Source organism: Rhineura floridana, chromosome 8 (assembly GCF_030035675.1).
Source record: "Rhineura floridana isolate rRhiFlo1 chromosome 8, rRhiFlo1.hap2, whole genome shotgun sequence".
Lineage (NCBI taxonomy): Eukaryota > Metazoa > Chordata > Lepidosauria > Squamata > Rhineuridae > Rhineura > Rhineura floridana.
In genome coordinates, this window is record NC_084487.1 from 58131407 (window position 1) to 58158680 (window position 27274).

A 27274-nucleotide genomic window follows, 5' to 3' on the forward strand; every position below is an offset into this window, starting at 1 on the left:
GGAGGCCTGGATCTGGTCAGTGTCTAAATGGACAGAGCTGCACTCCTCTGGAAAGAGCAGGTCTGTACTTAGGGGTGCTCCTGGATCTAATGCTGCCATTGGAGACTTTGTGGCTATGAGTGCCTCTTTCCAGCTACCTCTGGCATATTAACTATAGCCCCTCTGGGACAGCGATTATTTGGACACTGCTCTCCATGCACTGGTAATCTCTAGACTGGATTATTACAATGCACTCCTTGGAGACAATTTAGACACTTCAACTGGTCCAAAAATGTAGAGGCCAGATTACTAGCTGGAGTTGTATTTAGAACTCATATAACCCCTGTTTTAAAACAGCTGCTTTAGTTGCCAGTTCACTTCTGACCCCAATTCAAGTGGTGCCCAAGACCTGGTGCGAGATGTAACTGTTGTCGAACCAATTGGGAGCAGTGACCATAATGCTATTTAATTAAATATATATATGTAAATGGCCAATTGCCAAGAAAATCCAAGATGGTTACATTTGACTTCAAAAGAGGGTAAAAAAGGAAGTTGAAAGGCAAAGTCAAGAGGGTCACATCACTCCAAAATGCTTGGGAGTTCTTTAAAAACACAGTATTAGAAGTTCAACTGGAGTGTATATTGCAGATCAGGAAGGGTACCACTAGGGCCAAGAGAATGTTGGCATGGTTAATGAGCAGAGTCAAAGACACTATTAGAAGCAAGAAGTCTTCCTTCAAAAAATGGTATTCTTGTTCAAATGAGAAAAATAAAAACAAACACAAAGTCTGACAAAAGAAATGCAAGAAGACAATAAAGGATACTAAAGAAGAATTTGAGGAACACATTGCTAAGAACATAAAGACCAACCTGCCAAAAATATTTAAATATATTAAAAGCTGGAGACCATCTACATAGGTGGTTGGACCTTTGGATGACAAGGGAGTCAAAGGTGCGCTAAAGCAGGATAAGAAGATTGCAGAGAAGCTAAATGAATTCTTTGCATCTGTCTTCACAGTGGAGGGTGTAGCGCAGGTCTCTGTGCTTGAACTAAGTTTTGCAGGAAAGGAATCCTCTGAAAGGAAAGGACTGTCAGACATAGAATTTAAGAGACATACTTTTCTGGACATGTTTGAAACAGGTGGGAAGGTGCGAAGGGAGTTGTGTTAATGTAATTGGGTCATCAACATAGTGCCCTCCAGATGTTGTTGGACTACAACTCCCATTAGTTTTACATAACATTACCAATGATCAGGGATGATGGAAATTGCAGGCTAACAACATCTGGAGGGCAACATGTTGGCTATCCCTGGTCTGTAAAGACCCACAAGTAACTTTTGTTGTTTGTTGCAATACATACAAGAACATAAGAAGAGCCTGATGGACCCAGCCAGTGGCCCATCTAGTCTAGCATCATGTTCTCACAGTGGCCAAACAGATGCCCTAAAGGGAGCCCACAAGCAGGACCTGAGTACAAGAGCAGCACTCTCCCCACTTGTATTCCCAGAAATTGATATTCAGAAGCAGTGTAAGTAGAACATAGGCATCATTGCTAGGTGCCGCTGATAGCTTTATCCTCCATGAATTTGTCTAATCCTCTTTTAAAACCATCCAAGTTGGAGCCCATCATTGCTTCTTGTGCTGGCAAATTCCATAGTTTCACTATAAACTGTGCAAGACTACATTTTTAATTGCAAGAAAAGGAATAATGTTCATTCTGGTGGATTACTTTTGAAATGTGCATTTTCTGTTTACCTACGTTATGTTCTACTTCTGACAGTTCAATCGTGCATACATGTCTACCCAAGGAGTTCAATGGGACTTACTCCCAGGTAAGTATGTACAGGATTAAGTTACCTTTAAGTTATACTGTTTTGTTGACAAACAAAATTACAAAGGTGACCAGTAAAGTAGTTTGCATTTTTCTTTGATGATAGGGGATTGCCATATTGATCAAAATGTGTTTCAGTTGAAAGGGGTGCTGCAGTGTTTTTTGCAACACAACACAGGCATGCCTTCAAATGCTGCAACAGAATGCCTGTTCAGTACTGGTGGTAACGTAATGACTGTAAAGAGACATTCCTTGTCTGATGGGCTGTTTGAGCATCTTGTTCTCGTGAAACACAACAGAAATGTATTGTTAAAGCAGCATATCAAGTGTAAACTTTGATTTCAAGTGAAAAAGTATTTGTGTGTTGGGGTATCACCATTGCTGGGGTGGAGGGTGAATGTAAGATTCTATTATGCCATTTTATGGATTAAAGAATATATTCTACTACCCTCTATGTGTGTGTGTTTATTTTTACTGTTGTTTGAGGCTACTTAGGTATGCAGCAACCAAGGCCAGTGTCTTGTAGGCACTCTAGTTTTTTTAAAGTAACTTAAGTGTAATTGTAGTGATTACTTTTGAGTAATGGTAAAGTAATTAATTCCTTTCAGAACAGTTGTAATTGTAATAGTAATTTATTCCTTTTTGGGGCCATGTAACAGTAATTGTAATGTATTACTTTTTAGAAGTAATCTTCCAAGCTCTGATCTAGAACTGGCGTGAGCAGTGAGGTGGCCAAGTTTGCTGGTGATACTAAATTGTTCAGTGTTATTAAAACAAAAAGGGATTGTGAGCTTCAAAAAGAGCTCCAAAAAGGCTTCTCCAAACTGAATGGGCAATAAAATGGCAAATACAATTCAATGCAAACAAGAGTAGTTATACATATTGGAACAAAAATTTTTTAATTTCACGTATACACTCATGGAATCTGAACTGGCGGTGACCTTGGGGTCATAGTAGATAGCTTTATGAAGATGTTGACTCAGTGTGCAGTAGCTGTGAAAAAGGCAAATTCCATGTTAGGGATCATTAAGAAAGGTACTGAAAAAAGAAATGCCAATATCATAATGCTGTTATACAAATCTATGGTTCAACTACATTGGGAATACTGTACTGTGTACAGTTCTGGTTGCCTCACCTCAAAAAGGATATCATAGAGTTGGAAAAGTTGCAGCTTTGGGGGCTTTTTAGTTCAGATAAAAGGCAAGTAAGAGGTGACACGATAGAAGTCTGTAAAATTATGCATGGCACAGGAAAGGTGGATAGAGGAAAGTGAACAGGAGCAACATTTTGTTGCACATCTCATTTTTGAAGCATCCTCTTCACTGGTGCTTCAGTTTTAAGATTGAGAGTGGCTGGATTGGAGAGTTAGTAAAGACATGCATCACAGTCAGAAACGTTTGTATCACAAGGTCTGTTTTGAACATTACCTACCCACCATATTAAATATTATCATTTTACCTCTAATTAATTATGGAAATGGAGTGAAATTTAGCAAAAGGCATCTGACTGGTGGTGAAATTTTCCAGTAATTTCCTATTGGCTTCCTAATTTATTAAGAATTACCAGTAAATGTCAACATTCATATAGTTTCTGACATTTGCCAAAATGTATTTTGATTGCATTTTTTGTTCCAGATTGCAGGAGACTATGGAAGGGAGGACAGGCACATATCTCACTAGGCGATTCCATTCAGAGACAGATGTCCACATGTACATTTATGAGTTGGAGACCCTAAAGGGTAGCACTGCCTTAAACCATTAGCAGGTAAGGTACTCCTGACATTTGTTTGTAAAGGTGTCTAATTGCCATATTTATATTAAACACGGCTGAGGGAAAATAATAAGGGAGCAAAGATTTCACAAGCCGATCACAAGATTTCAAAGCAATCTAGTAATTTTCTTTTAATTAAATTTTTTCCCTGAAGGGATTTGTTTCTTTTGACATGTTGCTTATAAGTTTGGAAAGGCATTATCTTCCACAGTAATAGCGAAACAACATGCTGTCAGTATTGCTGGTTAAAGCTGGTATCCCTACATGGGACCCAATCCCTAGTGTCATTATTTTGAGTCTCTTGCTTTATGCATAAACACCGTGAACAGAACCAGAACAAGCAGTTATATAAAGGCAATAATTAGCACTGAATCCACTGCTTGTGTTTTCTGTTCTAACGCATCAGTGATTTTTTTTCCTCCCCAAGGAACAAATTCCACTGTTAGGTTATTAATTTTTAATTTACACTAGGATACCCAAGTTAGACTCCATTTCTGCTCAACAGTTAGAGATTTGAATATGCACAAAAATATCAGGTGTGTTAATTTAAGAAACAAGATAATGCTTGATTGGCTATACTGGGAGTGTGGAACTGGATCCAGCCCACTGGCTTATCTCCCACACACACTTGCGGACCAGCATTGTTGGGTGGGTGAGGCTGCCTACGTGTCAGCCACTTGACTTCACAATGATATTAGGGGATCTGTTTTTGCATACCAATGTGTATGGAAACACAGATTTGCAAAGCCCCATGCACTGTATTATGCAAGCCCCAATAAATCAGCACAGGGCTACAAAAGCACCAACAGTCAGCTGATTGTTAGGATTTGTGAAGTACATTTCACAGGACTATGCAAGCCCTGAAGATCAACTGATTATTGGCACTTGCAAAGCACTGTGCACAAGGCTCTGCACAGGGATTTGTAGGTGCGTCTGCAGGTGCTCGTAAACCCCCTTTTGGTCCAGCCACATATTTACAGTGCCCCCCTACACCTCATATATGACATCAAGAGTGGAGTAGGTGTGACTTGGCAAAAACAGACTCAGGGGCCAAACAAGGAGGCCTGGTGGACCTAAATAGGCCCATGATCAGAGGTTCCCTACCACTCGACTTATCACAAGGGCATGACATTCTTGTCATACCACAGGGGCATGACATTATTGAGCAGGGTGGAGAACTGGATTCAACCTTATCTTCCCCACCTCTGTGGGCCAGGTTTGACAGGTGGGTGGAGAATAATATAAGTTGACCCATTTTTGCATACCATTGTGCATGGATGACCCAACAATCAGCAGACCACCAAGGCCTACATAGCCCTGAGCACAGAAGTAAGAATGATTAGCTTATGTTCCATGCACCATGATTTATAAGACCTGATAATCATATGATTATCGGGGCTTGCATAGTGCATTGCACGGTGGCTTGCAGGTGCCACCAATCTGATGATCAGATGCAAACCCACTTTTGGCCCAGCTGCACCTTTACCTGCCCCACACTTAATACCATATATGATATCAGGTCTAGAGCAGATGGGCATGGTTTCATGGGCCAAATTGAGAGGTCTGGTGGGTAGAGTTAGGTCTGTGGGTTGGAGATTCTCAACTGCTGTTCCAGAGGATATTGGTATTTTGGTTCCAGAGAAGGAGAAACACCCAACAGGTGCAATGATACATACAGTAATACTTTGCTGATAGTGCGACATATGTGTATGCCTACATCGAAATGTGACCATCTGCAACATCAGAGGTTTCCCATTCTTGCCAATACGGGAACTGTGAGCTTTAGTTTCCCTGTCTGCTGGCAATGCAGAGAACCTTCTTGAGTCCACGTCTTGTGCCATCGCTGCTGAAAACATGCAGAGTTCTGTCCTCATTGATGGCTACTGCAGTGCTTGAACATGAGAACCAAAGGCTTACTCTATGATACCTGGCCTGTGATGAAAGCTAGTGCAGACATATACCTTCCTGTTTTGTGTGAGAACATAACATTTCATTAAAATTTTAGGCATGTGGCCATGCACAAGAGCTTTTTCAGACCAATATGAAGAAAGCCAGGTGATAAGAAATTCTCTTTCTTTAGAGTAAGGCATCCAACATGAAGACACGGATCCAAAGAGCTTCTTTAAATATTCCTATGACCCGGGCATGCCCTATGGCAGTTTTTACAATTTTACAAATAGTTTTTGAAATTCCCTCAGTTTCAAAAGCTGTATCTCATTAGGCAAAATGGTGGAGAAACACAAATCCAAAGTTCTCCTGGATGCACATAACTAGCTACATGCTTCTTTTGATCTTGGCCTGATAATTTAGATCACTCTTCCCCAATTGGTGCCCTCCAGATGATGTTGGGCAAGGCTTCAGTTCCATTCAGCCTCAGCTAGCCAGAATGGTCAATGGCTAGAGACGATGGGAGTTGGAGCCCAGCAACATCTAGAAGGCCCCAGGTTGGGAAAGGTTATTTTAGAACCTCACAAATGCCATTTCTTTATTAACAGTATGGTTTCCTGCTGTTGGCTACTGCAAATACCCCAAGACATTGGAGGATGGTCCATTAGGACAAATGGGGCACACTCTACCAATCTCAGCCAGCCCTCACCAGCCTCCACCTGTCTGCCTTCATACTTACAACTAGTCCAGGGGGTGGCACTAGCTGTCAGCCTCCTCCTCCTTAGTCTCAGTGTTGCCCTTGTAGAACTCAGCAGGGAGGAGGATGGGGGCAAAATTAGTTGGCTCCACCTGTCATTGGCTCCTCCTACTGTTTGTGCTCCCTGCCTTCAGCCCCACCAGTACCAGTGGGCACCAGCAGTTGCGTACCTAGCATATTTGACACCCGGAGTGGATCATTTTTTAACACCCCCTTCTCTATACGACAAAAGAGCCCAGTGCTCTTCAACATGTTTATTAATGACTTGGATGAGGTCCAGATCTTATCAAATCTTATCAAATCTGCAGATGATACAAAATTGGAAAGGATAGCTAGTACCCTGGAAGACAGAAACAAAATTCAAAGGGATCTTGATAGGCTGGAATTATTGGGCTGAAAACAGAATGAAATTTAACATGGATATGTGCAAAGTTTTACACCTAGGAAAAAGAAACCAAATGCATAGTTATAAGATGGAGGATACTTGGCTCAGCAATACTATGTGCAAGAATAATCTTGGAATTGTTGTTGATCACAAGCTGAACATGAGCATCATCATCTGGAGTACTGCATCCAGTTCTGGACACCTACTTTAAGAAGGATGCAGACAAACTGGAACAGCTTCAGAAGAGAGCAACAAGGATGATTAGGGGCATGGAAACAAAGCACTATGTGGAGAGACTGAAAGAACTGGGGATGTTTAGCTTTGAGAAGAGAAGACTGAGGGGAGATACAATAGCACTCTTCAAATCCTTGAAAGGTTGTCACACAGAGGAGGGCCAGGATCTCTTCTTGAGCATCCCAGAGTGCAGGACATGGAATACTGTGCTCAAGTTACAGGAACCCAGATTTGAGCTGATCATCAGGAAAAACTTCCTTCTTTGTTGCTTTTACACAATAGACTGCCGTACATGTGCCATTGGAATTATTCTCTAACCATTGGTGCTTAAAACATGCTTCTGCTCTTAGTTCAAAATGGGGTGAATTCTACATGTGTTGTTTGTCTTTCATTCTTAAGCAACCTTTAATATTTATGAAAGTAATATACAACAAAAATGTGAATAACTACATTATGCACAAACAGAGGCCTTGGAACACAATCCACAATACCTATCTGATTAAACAGTGGGGAAATTATGATATAGCTTTCCTGCCAGAATTCCCACATACTTAGAAAACCTGAATTCCATGCAGAAATACCCAAATTGTTTCCCTTCACTATCACATTTGCTATATGTTATTTGTGTTATGTGCTCAGAAATTAAAATGGAATGCGACGTGGTTTTATACATTCTTAAAAAAAACTGCAAAAACTAGTATTAAAGTTCAGTTATCAGCCAGTAATGGCTGGCAGCATTTCTGCTAGTTATGTCATCTGCCCATTCTAATGTTTCAGCATTTGTGAACATTCTTAAAGCTTGTGGTCAGTCAACTGATCAAATAATTGTCTTTCAAAGCCATTTCCAATTTCTGCCGATAGCAATGCCTGTGTTAGCAATAATACCTGGAAACAGGATTTTGCATCTTCATAATATATCCTGTTGAAGTTCTTGAGCAATTACTTAATTTGGGAAAATGTAGCAACCAATAATTGCACTTAATTGTCACTGTGGTTGTTGCAGAGTTTGCATTGGTCTTAAGATAGCAGGTTTTAAGTATGTGGACTTGTTTGTGGACTACACACAAACTTTCTACCGTTTTAAAGCAATGTTTTAGGACAAATCATTAGGCACAAAAGCCACTTGTTCAGTTCCTGCAACAAAATCATTGTGATAAATAAAGCTATATCTGCTTGACCTCTCACAGATAGAAGAACTGCTCTCTGCCAAGAGCATGGCTAAAATTTAGCAAGGTTGTTTTAGCAGATAGAGATCTCTGCAACAGTTTGTAGAATAGCACTCCCTCTGTTTTTTTATTCATAGGAGGCTGCAGAGGGCAAAGAGGTGCAACAAATTGGGTAGGCAATGAGGGGAAAGGGGGAGGATTTGTTTTTTGTGAACTGCTGAACTGAAATGGAAGAAATGGGGGGGGAAAGCAGGATGAGAAGGGAATACGGGACTCAGGCAGAGGGAAAAGGTGCCTTGCAAGGGGGTACATGGGGGGGTTTGCTGTGCTGCTTTTGTACCCCAGAGCTGGAGGGGATTTCCTGGATCTGAAAAGCACTTAAATCAGGTTCCCTCCTAGTGCTGCTGCCAAATTGTGCGCAAACCTGGTTGGTCAGAGGATCACAGGCAGGGGAAGCAGAGCCGTGTTTTGCTGCTGCAAAAGCCACCTGACCCCCCCCCCCCGCAAATCTCTGCTGCAGACTCCCATGGGGTCAGTGCGCTTTGGAAAAGGTCCGCAAAGGCACGAGGCAGAAAGGGGGTGCAGGAGGGAAAGGGAGCAGGGAGGGGTCCTCTTACAGCAGACTCCAGGGGAGAAAGCCTGGGAGACCCCAGCCAGCCCCTCTGGTCTCTCCCTCCCCCCTCCCCACCCCAATTACCTGGAATTTGAGTGACAAGCAAGCTTGCAAAGTGTTGTGTTTGCCAAAGACAGGGCAAGATCATTTGCTGCTGCGGGGTAGCTTCAACCCCGGCCAAAGAGGAAAAGCAGGTCCCAGCAGGGAAAGAGCTGTAAATGCTGGGGGGGGTGTCCAGTGGGCACCCCTCTCCAACAGATGGTGCACCGACACAACAGCAGGAGGGAGGGAGGGAGGGAGGGAGGGAGAGGGAACTGACAGCACAGGCTGGACCTGCAACTTGAAGGAAGCCTAGGGTTCGGTGGGCAACCGGGGAAGGTATTTTAATTTTAGTAGAGGGGGCAGACAAGCCTTTGCCATGCCACTCAACTGGTGGCAGGTGGCCGGCAACATCGGGAGATGCCAAGAAACTACTCCCCACATGTGGCTGGGGCGCCGCCACCCGCATGCTGCCTCTCTACGACCCGCCACCCAGCCGCTAGTGCCGGGCTTTGCCACCATCACTCTTTTTCTTGTCGTCCATGCACACGCATACACTGGCAGCTCCCGGAGCCCCTCCACTCCCTTCCCTCACATGCGCTCCTGTCGAATCCACACGCACACACACAAACTCTTGAAAAGCTGCCAGCACAACTAACCTGCCTCAGCAGGCCTGTACCACACTGCTCGTGCCCAGTGCCAGCCCGCCAGCCTGCCTGCAGAGCCCAGGAGTGCCTCACGCCCGCCCGCCTGCCTATCAACCTCTCCTACTCTCGCACGCTTTGACACCCACCCACCCCATTGGGCAATGCACCCCCTTATTGCCAGCACCCGGGGCAGTCCACCCCTCTGCTCTGCCCTTGGTACACCACTGGGCACCAGCCATCACTACCCCAAACCAAGGATTGAACTGTTGAGCCTCAGCTCCCCCAGAAGGGGCAGGAAGGGGGGAGGCATGAGTTTCAGGCTCCTCTGCTGCCTGGAGACACAGAAGACTCGGGAGTTGTTGAGTCTGAGCGAGACCTTGGAGGGGGAAGCGAGCCTGAATTCCAGCCAGTTCCCACAGAAGATGCGATCTCCGAGGAGGAGAGCACGCTACCCCCAGATGCTGCTGAGAACCTGTTGGAGGAAGCTCCAGCAAAAGTGCCAACTCCTCCCTTACCAAGCAGTTCCCAGGATGCCACCAGCGTGACGCAGCCCCCTGACCTAGAATCCATTACTCAGGAGCAGGTGTCTTCCGATGAGCCGTTAGAGACATGCCCCTGTCACCTTGCTACCGCCACCGCAAGGAACGGACAGGGCAGAGACAGGACTTGCGAAGGAGTCAGAGATTACAATCGAAAACGTTCCCTACTTAAGGTTGCCACTTACAATGGGGAGCTGCTGTATCAACTTCCTTCATACACCGCACAGCATGTCTAGAGTGTAGTTAGGGATTTCAGTGAGTTAGTGCAGGTTTTTCTATGAAGCGCCATGCCTTTGATATATCCAGTACTTTAATAAAATGAGATTTAATTGCACCCGCGTCTTGGCCTCGTAGTTCCGGCTCTGGACGGGACATGAACAGAGGAAACTCTGGTCTTAAATGGGTGCCTTGATATTGCACAACTCCCTGTTCGTTTCACTGGGACCACAGCAGGAAAAGTGTGTGGTTCCCATATTTCCTTTCTCAGTACACAAGACATTTAATTCCTTTCTATAGTGTTGACTCAATTCCTTGTATTTGGCATTGGGGTAACTATTTATCTTCTTCGGGCTCATCTTACTTATTTTTCTATCTTATTTGGATGTGTGATTTGCTGCATCTCCATATTAAGTAGCCTAGTCTGGAACAGAAGCCAATCTGGTGAAATTCCAACATCTCATATTGTGCAATAAACTAATGATCGGTATAGACAAACAGAACAATTTCCCTGCACTCCAAAAAGCACTCTGCCAGCATTTTATCCATATTATTGGCACTCTTGGAAAACAACTCACAAAGGCTGATGTTTTGTGATGGTCCTGTGGGTTATGTATCTTTCAGAGTTTTTATATGAGGAGGCAGGATTCTGCCTCTAGATGAGGGACATTTTCATTTGCATGAGACTTCTCATGAGACTACAACTGCTAATTTGTTGATTAATTATCTATATTACACACTGTTTACTTGACCATGCTTAGATTAATTTCTCTTTCCAAGCAAATCATATTTAGTGATGTATTTGCATATCTTGATTACAGTTTAACGCCCTGCTATCATGGTGGTTTTCCTGGGTACTTCAATTAGAGAAGAGTGCTTAAAGAAAGGGAGCAAGAAATGGTTTCACATTACTGCATTGTAGATTACTGGATGGATATGCCATCCAGATTGGATTGACACCAATCTGCAAATTTCTTGATGTATTTGATTAAATGCTTCAGTAAATTTTGCCGCTTTGGGTTCCTTTGTGAAGAAAGGCAGGATATAAGTTCAATAAAATATAAATAAATAAATAAATAAAATTAAGGGTGTGTGTGTGCACATGCATGTACTAAAAATGTGGCGTGCATTCCAGATATGCAGGCACAGCAATCTTACCAGGTCAGAGGAGGGAACTACAAAATCCCAAGCCCACCAGACTGTTACCAGCAGGGTAGAAGGTGGGAACAGGGTGATTTCCCCCTTTTTCTTTCCCCATTTTTAGCCTTTTTTTTTTAAAGGAGATTTTCTCCAGGACTGGTGTACTTTCTGCTCTCCACACCAGAGGCTTGTCAGAATCCCCCCCCCCTTTTGCCCAAAGATGGGGCAGCACCAGGCAGTTTTCCATGTTGACCCATTCCAATCTGAGTTCAGGCGTGCTTATGGGACTGAATCAGCCTTGGTTGCTCTGATGGAAAAGGACAGGGGGAGTGCAACACTGTTATTCTTAACTGATCACTTAGCGGTTTCTGAGGGTATCCTTCTGAGCTGACTTGGTGAGATGGGTATCAGAAGCACTGTTTCACAATGGTTCTGATCCTATCTCCAGGGTTGGTTTCAGAATAGCACTGGGTGATTGTCATTTGGTCCCCTGGCAGTTGTGCTGTGGAGTGCCTCAGTTTACCGTCTTGTTCCTAATGTTGTTTAACATCTTTATGAAGCCATTGGGAACGGTCATTAGAAGATTTGGGGTGAGGTGTCACCAGTACACTGATAATACCCAGCTCTGTTTCTTGATAATATATGAATCGGGAGAGGCCATGCAAGCCTTGGACACGTTGTCCATGCATTTGTAACCTTCAGGCTGGATTACTGTAATGTGTTCTATGTGGGGCTGCCCTTGAGGTGTCTAGAAGCTGCAGCTGGTGCAAAATGCAGCTGTGCAACTGCTCACTGGTGAAAGAATTGCACTGGCTGCCCATTAGGTACTGGGCTAAGTTCAAAGTTCTGGTTTCCGTGTATCACGCCCTATACAGCTTGGGACCAGGGTACCTGAAATATTGTCTTATATACCTAGTCAGTCATTGCACTATGGAGGTGAAGGTCTCCTGTAGATACCATCTCATAAGAAGGTATGTTCCACAAAACATAGGAAGCAGACTTTTAGTGTTGCGGCACCTACCCCTTAAATTCACTCCCCTTAAATATTAGACAGGCACCATCTCTGTTGTCTTTTTGGAACCTATTCAGGACCTTCCTCTTTCAACTAGTCTTTTAAGTAGAGACCTTATCTCAGTCTACATCTGTGCTGGAATTATTTTTAAGTATTCAAAAAGACTTTTAAAAAGACTTTTAAAAATATGTTTAAAGTTATTTTGTTTGTAAGATTTTTTTAAGATGCTTTGTTTTAAAGATGTTTTAGTGGTTTATCACCTGTTTGCAGCCCTGGGTTCCTTCTGGGAGAAAGGACCGGATCTAAATTTAACAAATAAATAAATAAATCAATACAAATGTTGACTAGGAGGGGGCTTCTAAGTGCAGATCTCCCTCCCCAAGAGTGGGCTTTCTTCTCTGCTGAGACAGGCCTTTTAACATGGTTTTTTTCTTCCAGCCAATGCAGTATTTGTTGATGCTTTTACTACTATTTTTAATGATGTTTTTATTGAATTTTAATTTTATAATGTCTTTGTATGTTGTGAGCTGCCCTGATATACCTTTATGAAAAGTGTGGCTTATACATACTTTAATAAATAAATAAATACCCTGGGATACCCTCCCAGGGATTATGCCCTAAATTTTAAATGATTTTGAATGGAAGGATTTCCTTTGATAGTAATTGAGTTGGAAAGCAGCTCTCCAACTTCAGAAACCCAAATCTGTTCATGTTATATTGTTATACACACTTGCAGACATTTGACACAAATGAATCCATCAGATCTGAACTATACAGTTAATGGTTGCTTGTGAGTACCCAGAAATCTGTTTGTCTGAGCCACAGACTATTTACCAATGCCTTTATGCACAACCACCAGTATTTCACAATACTTTATATAGAGGAAACACTAAACGTTCTGATGTAGGCACAACAGGTATTTCAATTCCAAATTATAGGGTAGTTTAAAATTTGTGGGAACTGCCAGCCTAAAATATATAATGTACTTCTTGTATACCTGTTCATGATTAGCAATATGTACGCATATGTCCTGTTATGAACTCCTTAAGCTAAGCAAAATGAATCATCTTGTTGCTTGAATCATCTTGTTGCATGAAACAAATAAACTAGACCTGCACAAATTGGCACTGATCAGACATCTGAACATGCAAACAACAGATGCACCAGGGAGAGGAAGATCATATCAGCAAGCTATGCCCCCATCTTATGCATGTATCTTTGCACATCTGTAATGCTTTTCAATGTGCATGAACTACGTTTGTAGGCTGGACTGAGGTCTGTGCTTGCAGGGTCTCTGAACTCATATACGAGCCTCCATGTGTGCAATTTGCATGCCCGTCAGGGACAAAGCTTGGCACCATGATTCCACTCCCTTGTATACATGTTCCAACATCTGAACAGCACTCTTATAACTCACCAGGGATGGGAGTTACTCTTCTATCAGAGGATTACTGTTTCCACCTGCTTGGCCCCATACTCCAGTCCTGATCCTTCAAGGCAGCTGCTTCCAGAAGAATTCTGAGGTGGCTTTCTGGCCTTTGGGGTTGAGGCATAAAACAATGGTGAGGGATGGGGGGATTACTAGGTACTAATGTTATCAGATCTGGGGCTTCATTTGGATGTGAAGTTACTAGATATTTATGAGACACTATTGTACTACTGTATTTAGACTGCTTTTTTATGTGAACTATTTTGAGCCCAGATGTTTTTGTGAAACGTGGTATATGAATAAATGGACTATGAGCATGACTAACCCAAATGCACCCATTCATAGTGGGCCTCCAGGAGTTTGTATGGGAATGAAAAGGGTGGGGGGTAGGGACGGGAGAGAAATTTGATTCAGTTTGCATTTAAGGCTGAATTTATCAAATTCACATTTTCTGAAGCAATATGAGAACCAAAACATAGCCATCCTTCAAAATTCACACTTATTCGAATTTTGCAATGCAGTTCTCCAACCAATGTTTACAAAAATGCATGTATTGGGGAACAATGTGCATAACAATTAAAATGTTAGTGAAAATAGCATACAGAAATGCCTTATATTAGGAGAATAAATTAGTCAAACCTGCATACAAAAATGTGTTTAGTAGAAGAAATTCACACTAAAATGCTGAAGAATGTTCATGAGGATATTTTTTTTCAAAAAAGCTTGCAAATTGCTGCAGTAATCTGGAGAAATGAATTTAAGTTTGGAAAAAATAGAAAATAGGAGAACCGAAATTGACAGATCTTTCCATCCCTAGTTTGAAGGGGAGGAAGGTGCACACTTGGCTCCAGCTGTCCCTATTTATCAGAGACGGCCCTATTTTTGGGTCCTTATCCCTAATTAAAATACCTGTTCTTACTTTGTTCATTTTGGGGAGGGGGAGATATCTAGTGTGGCTTCCAGCATTGTCATCCTTTGGGGTTCAGTTCCCTCTGCAGGATCTTGACAGGCAAAATCTCTGTGCAGATGCATCTTGTCTCTAGTGCATGCCAATCAATTAATTAATATTAATTTTAAAGTATTTTTAAAACAGTCTTTCAGGGCACATTGCACTCACAAGGCAGTGTATCAAATCATAACAAAATACAATGCTCTGTAATAATCACTGATTAATACTACACTAGACCTCTTTCTAATAAACAGTGATAATCAAGACAAACAAGTTAATTCAATGCAGATCAAAGTAAAAAGATGTCGCTTAACAGTGAATTGTGATGGAGCATATATATTTTCTGGGGAAGGGAATTTTACAAATACCTGGTACCCATCAGCCTAACGTCTGCAGACCAGATGCATGTGTGTAAACACAAAGACACTATGCATACTTAATCACACACTTTAGCTGCTGAAGTACATTTTGAACTCAAAGTCATCTTGTGTAACTTTAAACAGAATCACCCTTTTTTGCTTTCAAATCTATAGAGGGCAAAGCAATTGAAGATATGGATGGACAAATCTGTCAGTTTTGGTTTTTTTCTTTTTCCTAATCTTAAATTCAGTTTGCCACATTTCTCCATCAGTCCTCATGAAAATGTGTCAATGTTTTAGGGCACATTTCTCTTAATATACACATTTTTATCTGCACATTTGCCAAATGTACACATTTTGAAAGCAATTTTCTCTAAAATGATACATTTTTGTAAGCTATTTTCATTACTATTTTCACCATGTCAAGAACTGCTGGCCCCAAACCTGGGAACCAGTGTTTTGTTGGTATAGTAGGTGCCAAAAGGTCAGGAGAAAAACTAATCCTGCATTGTAAAAGCTGCTCCCACTCCTCAAGCACAACCAATTTAGGTCACGAGACTCCCAAGTTATACGCTGGATGTCCCTTGAGAATCAACAAGACAAGAACTAAAAGCCAGGATCTCTATTCTTTGAGCCCCAAGCCCCAGACAGGCTACTCAGTAGCACTTTGACCAAGGGGCCAAAGAACCAGTTTAGTACCAAAGCTCACTTCCAAGAAACCACACCAAAAGTGAAGAGGTAGATTTATTAATAATTATTTAAAGATAGCAGCATAAAAGAAGAACCCATATACTAGTGAGGAATATAATTATAACAGGGTATTAAGAGTACATTTTGGAAATTCTAAGGCAAAAGTAAAAATAACAGAAGCGAAGTTGTCTAACTCGAATACAAACCAATAGAGCAATTGACCCCAGGGACACCAGCAAGTAGCACAGGGATGTCCACAGATGCCAGGAATCGGGGTACTCCTGGATCCAACGTTTCCACTTGAGGCCCAGGTGGCCTCAGTAGCTAGGAGTGCCTATTTCCAGTTCCGGCTGGTTTGCCAGCTACAGCTGCTTTTGAGCAGCGTACTTAGCCATGATACTCCATGCTCTGACAACTTCCTGATTGGATTATTGCAATGTGCTCTATGTGGGGCTGCCCTTTAAGAAGATTTGAAAACTTCAACTGGTCCAAAATGCAGCAGCCAGATTACTGGTTGGGCTTGCTTTTAGAACTCATATAACCCCTGTTCTAAAACAGTTGCATTGGTTGCCAGTTCGTTTCTGGATCTAATTTAAGGTGCTCACACTAGTGTTTAAAGCACCAAATGACTTAGGCCCCGAATATCTGAGAGACCGCCTCCTTCCTACAGATCCTCTCAGATGCTAAGATCAGCAGAGGGGGTGCTCTGGGTACTTCTACTGCCCTTTAAAGTTTGGGGATGGTGACCCAGGAGAGGGCATTCTCTGTGGCAATCCCTAATTGTGACATTCCCTCCTCGCAGAGTATGTCCAGTGCTTTTGCTGTTCAGTTTTCAGCGAATGCTGCAGATGCACCTCTTTATCCTGGCCTGAGATGTATGTTCCAGGATATTAAATATTATTTAACAGGTAATATAAAATATTAAATTTGGGACCTGCTGGTAGAGGGTGGAAAATAATCATAATCATAATAATTGCATTTTATGCATGCTTTCTGCTGTTTGTACCCACTTTTGGGTTGAATGACTGCATGACAATATTCAGAGAAGTGCAACTTTTGAAGGACTGCTGGTGTTCAGTTCATATCAGTGGTTGGTGTGATGATGCAATGTGTGTTACGAGCTCAGTTTGGTGTTTCCCTACAATGTAGGGTGGGTGCAATGCCTCCTTTCACCCCACTCAGCCAGAGCGAGTGCAGGGGAAAGGGAGGAGAGCTTTCATGTTTGCTATCTGTGAGCAGAAACGGAAGGAAGCTTGTGAGATTGGCATTAATATGCTGATTTTTTTCTAATGTTATATGACTATTTGACTTCTGCAGCTAATGTACTACTGAGTTCTATTTTAAAGCATGAACATTTATTACTATTAATGTTGCTCTTGTATGTAGTGCTTCCTCCCTGTCCCCCTGCCTTCCCTATCTTCAAGATTCTCTTTAAAAAGGAAAGGAATTAAAAATGATTAAGAGCAAAATAGGTTTTGTTGTTGTGCTCATCCAATTTTGGCTGCTTTAGTTTTCAGTTTAATGCTTGCAGGGGAAGACTGAATAGGTTTATTTAATGTGTCTAAAATTATGTATTTCCATAGCTATAAACAAATGTCGTTTCATTTATTAATATAAAAAGCTATGCAAATGGCTGCTCTTCTGATTGTAGTGCTATCAGAAAATTAGAGTAATGATATACTGTGATTAATTGAGTCAGGGTGGGTTTTGTTGAGTAATTTTGTGCTTAATGAGGTTCCATCAATTCAATTTTGTTTCTGCATTTTCATTTGTTTCACTTGTGGTCTGTAGAAAATATGAATTTTTAGAAAAACAGTAAGTAACTTTATAAAAGATGTGTTATTGCTCTAAGAGGCTTGTTTATAATAACACATCCTTTTCAGTGAAGCTGAAGTATGCTGAACAGATCCTGCAGTTATTTGGAATGGTATTTCTTAAAACCTAAAGATCATGAGATATTAAATGAAAAGTGCATGTACAAGACACATTGAAGGGGGATTGGAGTGGAGTACACACTGAAGATATGTTATAATAAAAATATTTGTATAGATATTGCCCAGAAATATTTATTGGCAATTGAAAGCATTACTGCATTATCAGAGATAATAGTAAACTTGGAATAAACAGTAAGTGCTTAATTGAAGCTTCGTTAATAGGTAATCCACATATTGGGCCTTTTCAGATGGATTAATCCTTATATTCCAATCCAGGAGTAGCCAGGCTTTCTGTGCAGGTGGGTAGATTTATACCGTTGAGAGAGTGTCAGGGCCCATGTGACCTTGGCGGCGAGGTATGCCTTTTACTAGCTTGGTAAGACAGCTACGGCCATTTCTGGTCAGGATGACCTGACCACTGCACTGTTGTCCATGCACTGGTACCCTCCAGATTGGATTGCAAGATGCTCTATGTGGAGCTGCCCTTTAGGCTGACTTGGAAGCTGCAGCTAGTGGAGAATGCAGTGGCTTGATTGCTCACTGGGTGGAATATCACCATCATATTACACTGCTGCAGAAAGAATTGCAATGGCTGCCAATTAACTACCGAGCTAGGTTCAAGATGCTGGTATTGGTGTACAAAGCCCTATTGTACAACTTGGTACCAGGATATCTAAAAGATTACCTCATCTACTACATACATAACCCATTACTGTGTTCTGTAGGAGAAGGCATCCTGCAGATACCATCCTATGAGGAGGTCCATTCCACACACTGGTGGAAACAGGCCTTTAAAGCGGTGGCACTTATCCTGCTCTCTCCCATTGCGTATCAGACAGGCGCCTTCTCTGTTGTCTGTTTGGCACCTGCTCTTTCAACTAGCTTTCTAAAATCTTTATCCCAGTTGGTATCTGTCTTGGATTTGAAGCAAAGGGTGAGTATCACACCCACATGTGGCTGAAACCCTCTCACATATACAGCTCTGCAACACATGCAGAATGGTAAGGGATAAGGTACAGAACAAAATTAGAACTTTAGTGTTCTCATTGCCCTTTCACCACAAAGGAGAGCCACAGAGCATGTAATGTTGAAGCCATGTTCTCCATGCACTGAAATAGCCAAGTGAGGCTATTGAATGTGTCATTGAAATGTTGCTGGAAGTGTCATTATGTATATATTTAGACCATGATTTGGCTTCCAGTAATGGTACTTGCCTGGTTCCAAGGGGTCCCAGGGCTCCAGAAGGCTCTAGACAATGATTCCAGTGAAAAGCAGCAGTCTCCTCCACAACAGTTGTGTTGCCCTGTCAGCACATAGGACACATTACCAGAATGAGGGGACATGGCTTCTGGATCAGTGAGAATAAAAATGTCTTGCCCTTTCAGAGTGATAGTGCTGAGGAGCTAGAGGAGACATAGGCAGTCCTAGCTACAGCTGCTCCTAAACCCAAATGTCCATTCAGGGCAGCAGGACGAAAGAGTCTGAACTCAAGCTGGCTGAGATTCCTTGTGGGGGCCCCCTCCAGAGGGACACAACTGCAACCTTCCTGGAGGCCAGGCAAACAGATTATCTCAGCAACCAGGAAGCAGGGTTGTCTGTGTAAATTGCATTAGGAGATGTCAATGCTCAAAGGGTATCACTCCCTGTCCCCAGTTTCCTGATTTTGTGTGGATGTGGCCCCTAGGGCTCAATGCCTGCAACTGACTCCATACTTTTTGTTCCCTTCCCTGCAGATGCTACACTCTATTTTGGATCTGGGCCAAAGTTCAACACCACCTTAGTGAGGCAGGACTCCACAGAATTGAGTTCAAGAAGATAATTAATATTGCCCTCCCTTTGCTCTGTGAGGCATGTCTGGAGGCTCTGGAACATGATGCCCTACAACAAGACCTATAGAAAAAAAATGGAAATACTGGAAAGAATAACAAGGAGAGCAGGTCCTCATATGGCAACAGTGGGTGGGTGGGCTGGGGACAGGTTATAGACTGGATCCAGGAGGCCTAAAGCTAGTTTACATGCCATTATAGTCATACTGGAAGCCTCATACCTGATTCTATGAAACCAAAAAAATCAGTTTGAATGTTTCAGTCCACCATCATTCAAAATGCCATCCAGCTGTGTCTAAACATAGATGAAAAGCTGCTCCTCATGTCAGGAACCATCATACAAAATTTGGTTATGATCTCTTAAGAGCTGTCTAAATGCCTAGCAGCCAAACAACAATTACATAGTAGATGTTCTACTCTTTTTTGTTCAATAACCTTTCTGTTCAACCAGGCTTATGCAGGCAATTATGAAGAAAACTTTTTACATTAGTTGATATTTGTTTTTACTGTATTTTAAACAGTTTTTACTGTATGGAATTTGTTTTTGTTTTTTTACTTGTTGTAAACCAATTTGATGTTTTTAACTGAAATAGCAGTATACAAATATATTTATAAATAAATAAATATGAAAGTAGTAGTAGTAGCAGCAGTAGCAACAGCAGTTGTATACCTTTTTGATCCTCAGTGTTTATAAAAACTAATAAAAGTTTCTCACTGGGTTCAGTTCCTCTGTCTCCCCACCTTGGATTATGTATGACCAAACAGGAAAGTCACCTTGGCTTTCTAACAGCAGGGAGAAATTTACTCTCCCTTTTTATCCAGACATAAAATCACTGCATTCTCCACTGTCCCAGCTATCGTATGCACTGTGTCTTCAAAACCATCCAGCAGGAGATTGATTTCTGCAAATGGAATCAGGATTATGGCAGATGGAAGGCATATCTTCCTGGCCGAATCTCACTCCTCTGTGTAAGTGATCCTTCTCACATGTGAAAACACATTAGCTTGGTGAGGACAGTGGGGAATTGAATCATGACATAATCTAGGGATATCTTCTGGAAGCAGAGGAAGTTACTTGGGCTAATGGATTGATTGATGAAGGCAAAGAAACCACAAATGAATATAAGAGATGTTCAAATTAAAAGAAAATTCAATTCACAGACTGAAACAGCATTTAGATCACAGTCATGATTTCACAGAAACAGGCAAAAGTCAGGAAGTCCTTCAGGCAAGAAAATGACCTGTTTTGACACTGAGATTTCTCTGACTTTGGTGGTCTATGCCAGAAGTATTAATGTTGCTGAAATGCAATTAGACATGTTTTTAATTAAATTGTGTGATATTCTGAGACATTTAGGCAAAGAACTTGAGCAAAATGATTTGGAAGCAGGTTTATGATGAAATCATACTAGCTAAGCTACATGCTTAGAATTGTTGGATGGTACAGCTATCTTGGTTTTAAGCAAATAGCATCTAAAGATTATATTGTACATATATGGGATACAGTTCATACCACATATATTCAAATGCACCCCCTGCAAATAACAATCCTAACAACAATAAACCCCATAAAATCATACCATGCCATGGAGAAGGCTATGCTGTAATTGTTCTCTGCTAACTTTCCACCAACTTGGTGCTTTTGACATACAACATTCTACCATTAAGTTCCCTATTTGCATTTGAAGTATTGTTCAGGAATGCCATACCACATATTTTTGAACATGGAATTTGACTCCTATTCTGAGTGAATTGAATTGGATTTCAAGTTGTGAGAAAATAACTTTCCAAAATATACAGTTGTGTGTGTGTGTGTGTACGTGCATGCTCGTGTGCGTGCCAATGTGTGCCAATGCCCAATAATTTCTATGCTTCTTGTCATCACAAATCTAGCAACGTATATGGGAAAATCCTAGGTTCCAGTACTTCAACACTGAAGGATACAAACAATCAGCATTTCATTCTTGGTTTGTAACTCACAGAAGAGTTGCCACTAATTGCTTTTGTGTCCTTTCCAATTTAAAGGTGTCATCGTTCATTGGCAGAGTAACAATGTCTAAGCAATGAATTTCCTGTCACAATGGTTTCTAAACTTGTTTGTCAATGATGATAATAACCTATCTCACTGCTAAAGAAATAGGGCAAGGAGACAATTTACATTTTTTCTTTAAAGTAATGCACCCTAATTAAAAAAGGTTAGGGTGTAAGGAGGCATGTATATTTTGGGGATTTTATTCATATTAATGGATCAAGGCTAGCGATGGGCGAGAATTTCAGTTCAGTTTGCATTTCAAGCCAAATTGACACTTTCCAAAACATTATTTATTTATTTATTTATAATATGAGAACTCAAACACAGCCAATCCTTCGAAATCTGTACTTATTCAAATTTTGCCATGCCAACCCAATGCATATATGAGGGGAAAGTGTGCATAAAAATGAATGTATGAGTTAAAATAACATGCAAAAATGCATTATGTGACAAGAAATGGTTTGCAAAATTGTGTGCATTAATCAAAACCACCTACAAAAATGTGTTTATTAAGAGAAATTTGCACTAAAATGCTGGAGAATTTTCATGAGGATTTTTTTAAAAAAAAAACCATTGCAACTTGCTGCAGAAATGTGAAGAAGTGAATTTAAGATTGAAAAAACTGAAGAACTGAGAGAATTAAAATTGACAGATCTTTCCATCCCTAATCAAGGCATAGGAGCTCAGTTTTAGTGCACTCTGCGAAACAGCCGTTGCGATGACCCCAAACTTCAGGATGGCCAGAACTGGTTTTTCTGACCTCAAGAAGGCAAATATTGATTAGCTAGTGAGTAATAAGGAAGGTCCCAAATTGAAGATTTACCAAGGAATAATCCCAACCAGAACTTCATGTCAATATGGCACTCACAAGATAAGCATGTTTTCCCCCAAAACAGGAATTCAGACCAATACATGACACTGGAGACAGCAGGTATAATCTTTAACTTCACCTAGGTAAGGCAAATATTCCAAAAGAAAGTGTTCCATCTCTGTAGTTCACTCATCCATATCCCTCCCAGTTTACATGAGATCCAAAACCGTATTTAAGGTAAAGGTTTTGCCCAGGGCAAATCAGCACTTGTGGCTCCAACACTTTCCTGGATGCTTCACATCACTCTTTAGGAACACCAACTCGCTGCACTGAACCACGGACCAAAGAAGGGTGAGATCTTTTGTGTCTGGTTGCAGATTATTTCAGAGGGGATAGCTGCCAGGTACATAAATCTTGTTCCTTACTTTGTGTTTCAACCATCTTCAGGAGAGATATATTCCTTCACTTTCTCTATTTTTCTTGTATTTCTGGTGTGAGTCTATGTGCTCAGTATCTTGGGTGTGAATAGGCGCAGGACATCTCTATTCTATCATAGCTCTAGCATGTGATTTTATTAGCTTGATGCTGCCCATGTTTTAACTGTAAACTGAATGCTATACTTTTACTTTTCCTATTTTGGTAAACCAATTTTTATTATATCTTATTGGAGTTAAGGTAAGATCACATGCATTAGAGCAGTGTGTGGGTTTTAACGCAGCAGAAGGTTCAGCTATGCTTTTGGAGGTACATTTAAGTCTCGTGCAGGGTCTACACGCATAGGGATTCAGATGTTTGTGTTACAAGGGGTGGAAGTTTGGGTAAATTAAATGATGTGACTAATTAGTTAAAGATTTGATCACAGACTAAAATTTCCTGCAGTGGACCCATCAACAACTGAAAACTCTTGAAGCACCTTTTCCTTCTAACCTGTCTCCAAAGCTGGCTGATAATACTATGGTGGATTATTTTACACTCAAGAAAAACTGTCCACTTCCCTCAGGAGCTTCAAAAATTTCTTCCAGTGAGGATTGACAATGCATTTACAACTATATTAAATTAATTAATATATATAATTTATAATTTCACTTTAGTTATAATTTTAGTTATGGTCTATCCTGGCTTCTCAGAAAGTTCAAGGCACCATAAGATCTAATGAGTTATACAAAATATTTAAACAAACTACAGTTTATAAACTTTAAATGTTGTGTGTGTGTTTAGCAATTTCCTTAAAGGAGAAAAGACAGTGAGGGAAAATGTGCCTATTTAACTAGGTTATGACCTCCTTGAAACACCCAGTGTTGCTCTTCCAACTGTATGGAAAGCTGATTACTGGTATCTCCAGCCAAACAGAGAACTGAGCATTGTTATGAGGTCTGACATCAGGGCCAGCACACCTAATGGGCCCCTTCTGTCACCTTGCCAGCATCATGTGGAAACAGCAGCCACAGAAAAGGCAAACTCTGCTGTGGCCCACCATTTAAATTTCCCCACAATGCATCTGGGGTCCCAATGTAGTGTCGCTCCAGAGCCATGTGTACAAATTAAAATGATGGGCATCAGCCACTGTTCTCTTGTCCAGCACTGTACAAAATAGGACCAAAAGGACAGGTAGGCCCAGGTGGCTAGATCTGGCATTTAGGGTTGACAGCAGGTTTTGTGGTGGTCTCTCCTGAGGGCAAGTGGAGTTGGAAGCTGCCCAATAGTGCCAATGCCTGATGCTGCACATAGCTTCCTTGGGCAGTTGCCAGGGCCCAGGAGGGCCCACCACTGATTCCTATCTTAGGTCCCTTTTTTCCAGTACTTTGATTAATGCTGGATGACTGAAAGCCACCATTTAGATTTTCAAGAATGTTCCAGATATAGTATCACTCCAGGCCATTATGGGAAATTTAAATGGTGGTACCCAGCCTCCCTGTTCCAAGCCTCACCCACATAGGTGGGGCCCATTAGGGGGGAACTTGCAGAGAGTTCTGTTAAACCTGGAGCCATCCCCGATTATTATGACACCCCCAACACACAGAGACACTTCTTTGGATATCAAAACAACAGCAGGAAGCATGATAGAGCCTGTGACATCATGGCTGGAGACAAGACCATGCACTCTCTGTGGGTTTAGGAATACAACATGGCCATGTGATCCACCTAAGGAGGTCATTCCCCATCTTTAAATTGTCCTTCATCTTGACAGAAACACTTCCAACTCCAGAAGCTTAAAAATGTTTTCATGATCTAATACTCTAACGCTTCTAACATCCCACACAGTTGTTTATATGTCAAATTCAGCAGTAAAAACATCTAAAAGTCTTATCTAAACTGAAGAGCCGGCATGTACAAGGATGACAGGAAGAACTTGCAGATTGGCCTGGGGAGATAAGAGCAATCAAGGCTGCGGGGAACGAGGCAGGATTGGGTATTAATAAATCTAAAGCTAGACACCCAAGGAGAAGAAACAAATACTGTTGGTGAGAAACGGGCATGTGTAACCGTGTAACCAAGCAACCACAACTGCAGGCAAACTCACCCACATCATTTCCTCAAAATACTCATCTTAATGTTTGACATTATGAAGCTTGCACTTTAATTTCCACAAGGAAGCTAGCAGTTTGGGGAGGAGGAAAAAAAAGCCATTTCCTTTGCCTCAGCGGTGGGGAATTTCTGGCCCATGAGCCTAAATAGGTCCACCCACCACCTAGCTGACATCATATATGACATCAGACATGGGACAGGTAAAGATGTGGCTATGAAGGAACACTTGAGAGCCTTTAAATGCACTCCCAATTATTGCTTGACAAACTGGGCTTGAATTCAGTGCTTTTTAAATTTGGCACCGAATACAAGCCCCAACTGGGATTATTTCTACTCAGGAGTCAGCCCCTGCCTAACTGCCAGAGGTGGGTGGGGTAAAAGATAAAAAGAGAGGGAGTTGGTGGAGCAATGGATGTGATTCTTACCTTTTTGTACAGTAGGCCGCATTCCAGCCAGTGAGAGGTTTACACACACACATAGGGTTGCCAGGTCAGAAACATCCCAAACCCCGAGATTGCAGGGATGGGCCCTAGTGATGTCATGGGGGCAGGTTGTAATGATGTCACGGGGTGGGCCCGAATGATGTCATAGGGACAAACCCGAATGATGTCACAGGGACAAGCCTTAGTGATGTCATTAAGCATGATACCTTAAGCATCAACCACAGTTGCTTGGATAATACAGTTCAAACAAAAACATTTCTCTGATTGGAAATTAGGATAGAAATCTTAGCTAAAACATGGAGCCTGGGTAGGGAACATTTAATCTAGCCTACTTGCTTCTGGCAAGAAGGGTTTAAGTGCCCTCAGGCCAGGTCAGTCACCAGAAGGCCACTGTGGAAGAAAGGAGCCTAGTGTTGTGGAGATGTTATATGGGAGCACTCAGGAGTAAAGATGGATGCCCCGAAGGCTGGAATTCTAAACACACTTACTAAGCCCCATAGAACTCAATAAGACTTACTTCTGAGTAGATATGGTTTGGTTTGTGCTGTTGGTAAAGCTTGACTAGGGATTCTCTGCAAAGATATCCATATCCAAGCACGGTTGGCAATGCCCTGCCCCTACCTTTTAATATGGCTGCTCCAAACTTGTTTACAGATTTGACCCTTCACTTCAGAGGTTTGAGAAATGAGTAAGAGTAAGAAAATTCTGTGCCCTTTTCTGTCTACCATGTGGGCTGCTCTAAACTCACTTTAACAGCCAACCCAATTCCAGACAGTAATAATTGACAGAGACAAAACACACATAGTGCTTGTCCTGCTGTTGTAAGAAATCAGTCCTTTAGTGTGGCAGCACCTACGCTTTGGAACTCCCTGCCTATTGAAATTAGGCAGACACCTTCATTATAATCTTTTCAGCACCTGCTAAAAACATTTTTGTTTAGGCAAGCCAACCAAGGCATGTAGAAGCTATTAAGTTTTTTATCTGTTTAACTCATTGTTGGTTTTATTATTTTGAATGTTTTTAAATACTTCTTTAACTGTTTTTGCCAATACTTTTGTTGGTTTAATTCCTTCTGTAAACCACTTTGAGCTTTTTACAATAAACCAGTATATAAATGTTGTACATAAAATACATAACTAACTTTTGGAGTCACTGTGGCCCTTGGGTCTCTTTCCACTTTTAGGAACAAAGGAATCTATCTTATACTGACTGTACTGATGGCATGGACTAGCATTAGCTCTCCAGGATTCCAGGCAATAATCTTTTCCAGAAATTGAATTTTGGACCTTTGCATGCAAAGCATATGCCCTGCCACTGAGCTAAAGCCCTTCCCCTGTTTAAACATTATTTTTTAAAATTCTTCTTTTCAATTCATTAATGAATACACATCATACATAGGGCAAATCAAAACCATTCATTTAAAGCACATTCAACATACATTAGAAGCACATGAATCCCACCACAGAATCATGGGAACTGTAGCGTGTTAAGGGTGGTGGGAGCAATAACTGTGAAGGGGAAACTACACTTCCAGGATTATTTAGGGGAAGGCATGTGTATTAAATAGAAGGTGGATATGCTTTAAATGTATTGTGTGGATCTACTTAATAAACTTTGCCTACATGTAAATCGTTTAAATTAATTTTTTTAAATGGAAATGAGCTATAAAGTTTACTGGGTGACCATGGGCTACTCACCATCTCTCAGCCTAATCTGCCCCTCAGGATGAAAACAACAGAGGGGAACCATGAACATCCCAAGGAAGAAGGGCACACAAAATGTAGATGAAACAATAATATACAACCATTGTGTGAAATCAGCTACTTATTGGGACATAGTATGAAAAAATATTTATATAAGCATGACTATCAAATGTTTATTATTTACACTACCTGCAAAGATATTTGTAGTGTAATCTTATAATTGTTTAGTCAGAAGCAAGACCCAATGTATTCAATGGGGCTTACTCAAACAGAGAAGTGTGCACAGAACTGCAGCCTCAAGTGATAAGGAACTTCACTCACCCAACCCAAAATTCAGAATCATGTCACTTTAAACTG